Consider the following 11,282-nt stretch of genomic DNA (forward strand, 5'->3'; position numbering starts at 1 on the left):
CGTATTTGATATTGACTCTTGAGTTAGTTTGAACCGTTAGATCTTCATAAAATTCAACGGTGCAAATTCTTCTCTTTTTTAGATTAATGTGGGAATTTTTAAACCCTCTCGGCGAACGTGGTGACTTATTTTAATACTCCTTTAATAATATAATAGATACTTCGTTGATGAAGACCAACACCGGTGACCCAAAGACACAAAGGAAAGAGATGCTAACATGTAGAAAGCAGAATCCTCAAATCCAAGAAAAGTTGTGAAATGCAACAAACGATAGAGGTCCACAGGAATCCAGAGCGAAAAAATCTCAAAGCTGATTCAATAGAAAAGATATCGAGGTGAGATGAGAAGCAAACTGGAGCCAAAAAAAATTAGCAAGCAAAGACCACTTAGATTCACTCTGAAGAACAGAAGCAAATCCACAGCACAAGCCATCAAATCTACTGTGACTATAACCAAAACAAAAACTAAAGTAACCAGATCAGTAGAAACCTAGAAGCAAGAGAGAGTAGGGGAAAAAGAGGAAGAAGAAGGAAGATGAAGAGCTGAACTAGGGAGCGAGGAAACAAAGGAAGAGGGATGAGATTCGGTCAGACAGAGGGAGATGAAGAAGAGGTAGGGAAGGAACCTTTATTCGAACTCACCCTGCAGCCATCGTAGCAAGCCACAACGATGAGGGCACTAGCGGCACCAGCAATAGCCACAACTGGTGGGGGTTGGGGGTGGAGGGGGGCGGAGGGGGCTAGGGCCCATCCGAACATAACAAACTATAGATAGTATACATTAAGAGAAAAGAGGTTGACCCACCTCCCTCTCATCGTCAGGCTGGGAGCGATGGGATCTCTATGAGCTATAGTAGAATGGGATGGGAGATGATAAGATTAGGGGAAGCTTCGCAAGCTCGCTTGATATTCAGATGGGCATCGGGTAAGGCATTTCTTACAAAACGATGGTGGTTTAGTGATGATAAAAATTTAAGATCATACAATATCTATATCTTTTACCAAATACTCATAAACACTTCGGTCAATATGAATAAATCAATTGATCTATAAAAAAATATTTAAATTCATTAGATCTTGAAATTAGAAATATATGAACTACAAATAGATCCATTAATCGTACAAATTTAGACTATACAAAATAGAGCATGCGGAAGAGTACAACAAATAAATATAAACATGTTTTAAATGTTAAGAGGGTTTAGGAATTAAAAAGTTAGTTGAAAATCGGCCCGCGGCCCTCGTGCGCCATGCTCCTGGGCCTTTTGCCCAGCAACCGACGGCCAGGCCGCCAAATCGGCCCAGCGCGGCGCGCCTTCCTCACCCTCTTGGGCTGAATTCAGCCTGTGAGAGCCTTGGCGATTCTTGACCGCCGGATGCGATCCGACGGCCCTCCGCCCATCTCGGCGGATCAAAACCGCGTTGGCCACCACCCTAAACCCTAACTCATTTCTCTCTTTCCTTTCTCTCTCTTGCGCCTCTCTCAGCTCGAGCCTGAGCTGGCAGCGCCGCCGGTGGCGCCCGGAGGAGGTGGCGCCGCTCCCGCCTGCCCCCCTTCTAAAGTAATAAGAAATAGATCGTTACATATTTAGAAAATATTGATAGTATTTTTAATTTTTAGATCTAACTAGAATTTTTATTTCTATTTTTTAGAAAAGAAAAATACAAAACCACTCAAAGAGCTAAATTTGTCTAGTTTCGATAGTTGGATAGTCTCTATTATCTAGTTTTCTAGTTGACGATGAAAATCGGACTATTATGCTAATTCAAGGTGGAAATGGTCAAATGGGATCTTTAGGAATAGATAGAAAGAGGTGTTTTGATAATAGGAACTTTAGTGGTGAATAATAAAACATGTGCTAGTGAAAAGCACATATCAATTCTGCGGCAGTGCTGTTGCTGCGGTCTGCGGGCACAGTAGCTGAGATGATGAATGACTCTGCTCACCTGAATTGTCGTTCTGCCTGTCGTTGATGTCTATATTACTATATATTGACTTTGGGGAACTTAATATAATCACACACACATATGAGCCACACATGCTGGGAAGTGGGAACTCTATCCACTCGAAGGTTGCTGCTTGGAACAAAGGCACGGAGCTGCTGCCTGCTGGCATGTATCACGTTCACGTGTACGGATGTGAGATGTCGTCCGTCGTTGTCCACGTAACCGTCAACTGATTAACACTGCGCGCCAACCCCGCCGTAAATCGTAGATATTTTAGTCCTTCATTAGCTGAAAATTGATGGGCGGACGCAGCTAGCTGGAAAGGTAGCTAGCTAGTACTGGTTACTGGCTGGATCAGCTAGAGTTACAAAGCTGGATAATTAGAAGTTAGTACTTCCTTAGCTTCCTTCCAAATTATTAGTTTTTTTTGTTTTTCTAGATACGTAAATTCTTCTATGCACTTAGATATAGTATATATATGCATAACAAAATTTATATATATCTAGAAAAAGTAAAAAAGACCGATAATTTGGGACGGAGTATTAGCTAATAAAGGTAGTGGCCTTTTAAGGCCAGTGGATTGTTATTTTTGGAAGTTAATTGTTTATTATGCCCTCAGCGTCAATCAACTCTTTCTTAGCAAACTCTTTTTTAGAGAAGCACGTATTTTATTAAGAGGGAGTCTTTCTTAGCAAACTCAAAATGGATTGGTGGTAATTTTCAGCTCATGCCCATCAGTCTATTAGCTTAAAAAGGCTAGGTGGAGACAACTCGCAGGATTGGATCAGTAGACTCTACCGACCACTACCTGAGCAAGACAGCTCCCATCCTGCTGCTCGAGCTCGCAGCGCACGCTCATGGAGGACGCCATCTCCCATCCTCGCAACACAAGGTACACGCGCTAGGATCCGGTGTTCCGATCGCTGAGTAACACATGCGGAACTAACCACTCGTCGTGGTTTGTATTATACTTTGGCAGAGTTGCCGTGGTCACCGGCGGGAACAGAGGCATCGGGCTAGAAGTGTGCCGGCAGCTGGCCAGCAATGGCGTCGCCGTCGTCCTGACGGCGGTGGACGAGAAGATGGGCGCGGAAGCCGTCGAGAAGCTCAAAGGGTTGGCGCTGTCCGAAGTCCTTTCCCACCAGCTGGATATCACGGATGCTTCCAGCATCGCTCGACTGGCCGATTTCTTGAAGACCCGGTTCGGGAAGCTGGATATCCTGGTGATCCTCGTTTTCCTTTTCCCAAACTTCTGGAAAGCTTGATACGGCTGCTGGTGACTGATAGTAGAATTCGTGAACTCTTAATAATTTGTAGGTGAATAATGCCGCCGTCAGTGGGGTTGTGTATCTTCAACATCATGCTGATGGTTCAGTAACTAGCGGTGAAATGGTGAGCTTTACATCTTCAGCTAGTCACACCTTCATGGACGTGTTCTGCTCTTCTATCTGTTGTTGTGTGCGACAGTTCAAAGGCATGGATCGGGACGAGAGGCTTGAATGGATGTGGGGAAATTGCCGGGAGACGTACGACGCTGCCAAGGAAGGCCTGCAGACAAACTACTACGGCACGAAGCACGTGACCGAGGCGCTGCTGCCTCTGCTGCAAGCCTCTTCCGACGGAAGAATCGTGAATGTCTCCTCCGACTTTGGGCTACTAAGGGTAACTTTTGTTGACCACGCTGTCCCGATCCGGCCATTGTTAGTTCCCAATCGGACCAGATCGAGTTCAGTCGATCTTAACAAAAATTAATTTTCTTCCCAAAATACAGCATTTCAGAAACGAGGAGCTGAAGCAAGAGCTGAATGACACCGACACCCTCACGGAGGAGAGGCTGGACGAGCTGCTGGCCATGTTCCTAAAGGACTTCGAGTCCGGCAGGGTGGAGGCGAGCGGGTGGCCGTCGGCGTTCGCGGCGTACAAGGTGGCCAAGGCTGCTGTGAACGCCTACTCGAGGATCCTGGCGAGGAGGCACCCCGAGCTGCGCGTCAACTGCGCGCATCCCGGCTACGTCAGGACGGAGCTCACCCTGCACTCCGGGCTCCTGACGCCCGAGGAGGGCGCGGGCAACGTCGTGGAGGTGGCGCTGCTGCCAGAACGCGGGGCGGCGACCGGCGCTTTCTTCGAGGAGGGCAGGGAGCTGGCGTCCTTCGTGTGATGTGATGTTTGATCGGCACGAAACGCTCTTGTTCTTGTTCATCCGCCGTGTGCTTGGATCACTCTCTTGCTTGGTGGAGAGTATACCCGTAGGTCTGGAGCTGGACGATTGTGGTGATAAACTTTTTATGTATGTGAATGATTGTGGTGATGAACTGACGATGTGTGCCACAAAGTTCTGTTTTTTCAGTGACGAATTTATACACGTAGCGTGTACAAAGGTAGCGCATGATAGAATAACTGCAACCATCCTGTCTTTCTTATCGATTGAAATTTTATTTCTACGTGCCAATCGAGACGAAGAAAAATACGGCCAGATTCATTTATGTTCAATATAAAATTGTAATTCACAGTTAAGAAATAAACAAATTTGGAATTTCTTAGATTATTTTTGTTTCAGATGTGTCGACCTACTGCTCGAACGCCATGTTAGCGCAATTTTGAATGACGTAGGATCTGATGAAGGGTGTACTTGCGTCTGGGCTAAGCAATGTTTACTGTTCAAGACGAACCATTTTCTAAATTTGAATAATACAAAGTTTTAATTTAAAAACTGGTTTAGGACATATTTGGCATACCTTCAAACTTACGAATTCTTGGAGCCAAGTATTTGTACCTCCTAGAATTTGGAAAGCTGGGGTATTTTTATTTTTTACTTTAAAAAATTGAGATTTTGATTGCTCTGTTTCAGCATGCAAACTCTAGAACTACTACCTAGAGAGCTTACCTGACCTCACCAGTAACCATAAATCAAAGCATATATGCAAGCAAGAATCCTTGACCAACATTTCCACAATGAAAATCTTAGCCCACTAATTTTGTTGGACCAATTATCACCCACATGCGGGAAAAGAGAATTAAGCCCATTTATACTTCCCGTTGCTGGATTTTTTTTGCTAAAAGTAAAAAAAAAAGATGAAAAGGCAATAATAAAATCTACTCTTATTTATTTTATTCTGTATGTTTTTCTTTGAATTATTAATTGTTAGTATTTGTGTAGAAACTGAGGTGCACGCATGCGGTTGCAGAGCCCCGAACTCTTCATTATTTTTCCTTTTTGGAAAAGGAAAACGTGGTTGGCCACACGTGCCATTATTCAAAGCTTTAGGATGGAAGCCGTGCGATACTTCTTCCGCCTGAATTATCACTACATAAAAAAAATCCGAGGTAGTCGAATGAGAGCCGTGACAGCGGCAACCAAACCCAGGCGGAGCATCCCGTTGCGACATGGACATGGGGCCGGAGAAGTAGTAGATCCCGTTGCGACATGGACATGGGGCCGGCGAAGGGGACCGAACCGAAAGGAGCAGCGCCCATAACCAGGACGACGACAAAGGCATGTGCGACTGTCCGTGCCTTCTGCCATTCCTGTCAAACTGTCACGGTGTCGGCACTCGGCACTGTCACCTTTGCCTCCAATGGCTGTGGCCTGTTGCTGGATAGGACTTGTTTAGTTGGCTTCAAAATTCCAAAATTTTATAAATTTTTTTGTCACATAAATTTTTCTTATGCGTACATAAAATATTAAATATAATTAAATAAAATGATTAATTATACAATTTAACTATAATTTGCGAGATGAATCTTTTAAGCCTAGTTAACTCATGGCGAGATAATAATTGCCAAATACAAATAAAAATACTACAGTGCTTTACATCCAAAACTTTATGCATCTAAACAAATGACTAAACAGGTGACTGAACGAAGACCACAACAGTCACCAAGTCACCGGCAACCACCAAAGTAGCTACCAGAGGAAGAGGCTCTTGCTGTGTTGGGACCAGGGTTTTTTATCCCGACCGGTTAACCCAAACCGGCCACCGGTTCCGGTTTACCGGACCGGTTGGACCGGTAACCGGTGGAAACCGGTTGAATTCAAATCCAAATTCAAATAAATTCAAAAACTCCCGTGCAACCGGTTCCGACCGGTTTACCGGCCGGTTTGACCGGTTTGAATTCAAGTCCAAATTCAAAAGCTCCCGTGCAAGCGGTTTACCGGTTTACCAGCCGGTTTGCCTGGTGGGCCTTAATGGGCCGGTCCATTTTTTCTTTTTCTTTTTTTGATTTAACTTCAAATCCCCGCAAACTATACTAAATGAACGGATTTTTGAGAAAATTTGACACCATTAGATTCGTTGCACCTTGAAGTATTTTTAGGAATTTTTTGAGATTTTTCCATTTTTTGGAATTCAAATTTAAAATTTGAATTTGGGCCGGTTTCTAACCGCCCGATACCAGAACCGGTCCGGGTTTCTAACCGCCCGATACCGGAACCGGTAAGACCGGTAACCGCGGTAACCGGACCGGTTCTGGCGGGTTTTTTTAACCCTGGTTGGGACACTCTAGTCTGGACCAGGGTTTAACTTTTCGGCGGTAAACCGGCGAAAAACCGGTGAATTTACCGTTTTCGGTAGGTACCGGAAAGTGGTATACTGGTGTTTTTCGATATTTTTCGTTTCGAATTTTAAAATTTCAAAAAAAATTATAAATAACCATCAAAAAAATCGGCAAAAATTATGATAAAAACTAGGGATTTTTATTAGCTTATAGCAATTGAAATCATTCAAATCTAAGTTGATTTGGTAGGTCAAAATGATGAATTTTCTATGAGGAGTGAAAATTTGGTAGGTCAAAATGATGAATTTGCTATGAGGAGTCAAAATCTAAGTTGATTTGGTAGGTCAAAATTTGCTTAAGTCTCACCATCTATGAGGAGTGAAGAACGCAGGTACTTAAGCAACCGAAAAGTTTTTATATCTATATTTCGTTTTTTCTAGTTATTCCATTCATTTCATACAAAATCTTCGTATGCACAGACTATACATTTGCTACATGGATTATGGATGGACAATACTTTCGATTACTGTGGAAGCAATGTGTTGTATTAATTGGACTATGGACTTAATTGTAATAATTTTAATAGACTTTGTACTTTGGACTAAGTACGTGTGCACTTTGGACATGAATTATGTGTTTCGTTTTCGTATGTCTCATTGTGTGCTGGAGTTTCTTATATGTTGTACATTATAATCTATAAATATAGACATAATTAGGGCAAACTCCCCAAAATTTTCAATTTCTTTTCATAAATACATAATTTCCCCATCATTTTCCAACTGTTTCCATCATTTTTCGGTGAAAAGCACAGAAAAACCGGCGAGATGCACCGAAAAAACGGCCGGTATACCGAAATTTCGAAATTTTGAATTTGAGATCACTTCCCATCATTTTCCAACTGTTTCCATCATTTTTCGGTGAAAAGCACCGAAAAACCGGCGAGAAGCACCGAAAAACCAGCCGGTATACCGAAATTTCGAAATTTTGAATTTGAGAGCACTTACCGATCGGTTTTACCGGTAAATCACGAAAAACCAGCCGGTTTACCGTTTCCGGTGAGCACCGAAAAATTCCTGTAAAACGAAAACGTGAACCCTGGTCTGGACCAAGTGCCGAGCAGACAACCCGAAGCGATTCCTGTTCCGATCCGTGGTGCGCGCTCATGGATGGCACAATCTCCAATCCGCCAGGCACAAGGCACGCGCCGCAACTCCATCCCATGCCTCCTCGTTCCTGAAGCGTCGGAAGATCGTATGAAATCGAGCGCGGGGTCAGCTAGGATTCGATGAGCCCCGGCCGGCCGTTAACATTGCTGCGCGCTCTACTCGTTGCTGTTGGTTCGAACGTTGGCGTAGGATTGCCGTGGTCACCGGCGGGAACAAGGGGATCGGGCTCGAGGTGTGCCGGCAGCTGGCCGCCAGCGGCGTCACCGTCATTCTGGCAGCCCGGGACGAGACGAGGGGTGCGGCCGCCGCGGAGAAGCTCCGAGAGCAGGGGGTCGCCGGCGTCATCTTCCATCAGCTCGACGTCACCGATGCTTCAAGCATCGCTCGGCTGGCGGAGTTCCTCAAGGCCCGTTTCGGGAGGCTGGACATCCTGGTAAGTTCACGTTTCCCATTTCCGACCTTTCCTTCGCCACTGCGATTTGCTCGCCTATCGATGCCCAAATTACTAGCACAACGTGATTGCTCAGGTCAACAACGCTGCCATTGGCGGGATCGAGCTTGTAGACGATCCGTCTTTTGGTCCAAAACCCGTGGGCGAGCAGGTAAGATAGTGCTCTGTTGGCATCTTCCCCTGAAAAAAATTTCCACTAATTGGTCTGTGCATGAAACAGTTCGATGGCATGGATTGGCACCAGAGAATTGGATGGATGTATAAAAACAGCCGGCAGACCTACAGCACGGCGAAGGAGGGCCTGCAGACGAACTACTACGGCACAAAGCACGTCACCGAGGCTCTTCTGCCCCTCCTGCAATCCTCCTCCGACGGCAGGGTTGTTAACGTCAGCTCCGGCTTTGGGCTGCTAAGAGTGAGAATCAATTAGTCTCCATCACCCTACTTCAAGTAAATAGGAAGATCAGTCTGGGTTATGAACTCTGACCAGTGACCAAGGCTTCCTTTGTTTGCCTGCCTGATGCAGTACTTCAGGAGCGAGGAGCTGAAGCAGGAGCTGAACGACGCCGACAACCTCACCGAGGAGAGGCTGGACGATCTGCTGGACACGTTCCTGCGGGACTTCGAGGCTGGGGCGCCCGCGCTGGGGGCTCGCGGGTGGCCGGACGAGTTCGCGTCGTACAAGGTGGCCAAGGCGGCCGTGAACGCCTACTGGAGGATCATGGCGAGGAGGCACCCGGAGCTGCGCGTCAACTGCGCGCATCCCGGCTACGTCAGGACCGACATGACCAGGAACTCGGGGCTCCTCACGCCCGAGGAGGGGGCGAGCAACGTCGTGAAGGTGGCGCTGCTCCCCGCCGGTGGGCCGACCGGCGCCTTCTTCGCGATGGGGAAGGAGGCGTCGTTCCTCTGACGGTGAACAGAGACACTGGCCACTGCACGCGCGGCTCTGTTTAGTTCGAATAAAGATCACCATCGCTATTCTGTTTAATTCGATACATATCCTTTCCACCTTTCCAAGTCCAATCTTGGAAAAAAGATGTAACGAATTTTGCAATTTTTAGGTCGTGCGGACCATACTTTGGTTTTCAGAACTATAGAATTTATTGCATCCAAACCCCTCTTAATTTTTTGAGTAAAGTACACCAGCGGTCCTCAAACTTGTAAGGGTGTGTCATATAAGTCCATCAACTCCGAAAGTGCATTTCTGGGTCCCTAAACTTTTTAAGTCGTTCACCGAAGGTCCATACGCATCCATGTGGGCAGCTAGCGCTGATGTGGCACGCTGACTAGGCGCCACTCTTTCTTCTTCCTCCAGACATGGGTGCCAAGCGGCTCCGCTCGTCCGGCGAGCTCCGCGGCCCCGCTCGGCAGGCGAGCTCCGCGGCGAGGGGGCACCTCCGCTCGAGGGAGGGAGGGCGGCCCTGCGGCTCCGCTCGGCCGATGAGTTCCGCGGCGAGGGGGCGCCTCTGCTCCGCGTCTCCTCCACCGCCGGGGTAGCCCCTAGCCCGCGGAACTCGCTGGAGCCACCATCCCGCCCCGCGCCGCCCACGTTGGTAGGAGGTGCGCGAGGAGGCTCGCCGCCGCACCGAGAGAACCGGATCTGGAGGGAGCACCGGCGCGGGGAGGCCGCCGCCGTGCCATGGACCTGCGCGGGCATACGCCATGGCCGCTGCCGCCATGGACCGGAGGGAGGAGTGCCGACGGGAGATCGAGCCGCGCCATGGCCCCACGGCGGAGCTCGGCCGCGCGCGGAGCTCGATGGGGGCCCGGCAGCCCAGTCTCCACACGCGGCGGAGGAGCTCGAGGGAGAGGGACGGGCGCGGCGCGGGATTGGGAGGAGGGGCGAGCTCGGCCGGCGCCACCGCATGCGCGCTCGCGGGTGCTCGCCGGTGGCCACCTCGTAGGGCTCCGGTGCGGCGCGGGCCTCCGGCCGCCACCGCCTTGGCCCCGCGTGGGTCCGGCCGGGACGGAGCTCCGGGGCCGCGTCCAGGCGCCCTCGAGGCCGACGGGGCACGCTCGCCGGCCGCCTCCGCTCTCGCTGGCCTTGTCGCCGGCGGAAGCCGCGCGCCGCCGCACACCATGGCGGGTGCCTCGGCAAGGACGGTGGCGGGGCGCCGCGGCAAGGGTCGTGGAGGGGTGCCGCGGCGAGCACGGAGGTCGGCGCGGCGGCGAGGATGGTGGCGGGGCGCCGCGGCGAGCCCGGAGCCCGGTCGCCGCGGCGAGGATGGGTGCGGGGTGCCACGGCGAGTGCGGTGGCGGGGCGCGGCAGCGAGTGCGAAGGCGGAGTGCAGCGGCGGCGAGGGCGAAGGCGGCGCACAACGGCGAGCTGGTGGCGGGGCGCGGGACGAGCAGCGCCAGCGCAGGGAGAGAGGGAGGGTGGGAGCCGTCGGCGCAAGGAGAGAGGATGGGTGGGAGAGAGAGGAAGGGTGGAGAGAGGAAGGAGAGATGCATGAAAGATAAAGATGCCCAGTCAGCACGCCATGTCATCAATACTTGCTCACGTGGAGGGGTATGAACCTGCGGTGAACGACTTAAAAAGTTTAGGGACCCAAAAATGCACTTTCGAAGTTGATGGACCTATATGACACACTCTTACAAGTTTATTGACCTCCCATGCATTTTACTCTAATTTTTTTCAAAGAAAAGATTTTGTAAACCATATACAGTAACTATATTAGAAAATAAATTTTTAGAAAACATCTGCAACTACTAAATTCATCTCAAACAGTTTGGGTTGGGGGTGGGGGGGGGGGAGATAAGGTTCACCTAGTCCGTTTTTGTAAATAATGAACATATGGTTTTATAAAATGACACACACATGGTGAGATTCCAAGCGTTGCATGCATATTGATTCCAATATACTAGCCTAACCCGCGCTCTGAGTGGATTAGAATTAATATAAAAATAAAACTTATAGCTAATAATTATAATTATCTATCTCATGTCCTCTTTTATCTATTAAATATTTTAACACATACTTAAAATATATATATTGCAATAGATTTTATTTTGCATCACACCTCCATGTGCATTTGTATATATTTAATTGAACCATTTATTTGTGAATTGATATTTTTATCTCTTCCATCAATACATGGTGACACATACCGCGCGTAGTATTTGTATATAAACAATAATATAAATAATATATTAATAATGATAGAAATAATAAATTAGAATTTTATATTGGTGTACTTTGATAGTTTGTTATAATTATATAAT

The 11,282-nt window shown here is 48.0% G+C and overlaps 1 pseudogene; it reads left to right on the forward strand.

Annotated features, from left to right (window-relative positions):
* The first annotated feature begins 2,633 nt into the window (after positions 1-2,633).
* Positions 2,634-9,174, forward strand: LOC120642641 (annotated as a pseudogene).
* Positions 9,175-11,282: the final 2,108 nt, after the last annotated feature.

This window comes from Panicum virgatum, chromosome 7K, assembly GCF_016808335.1.
Source record: "Panicum virgatum strain AP13 chromosome 7K, P.virgatum_v5, whole genome shotgun sequence".
Lineage (NCBI taxonomy): Eukaryota > Viridiplantae > Streptophyta > Magnoliopsida > Poales > Poaceae > Panicum > Panicum virgatum.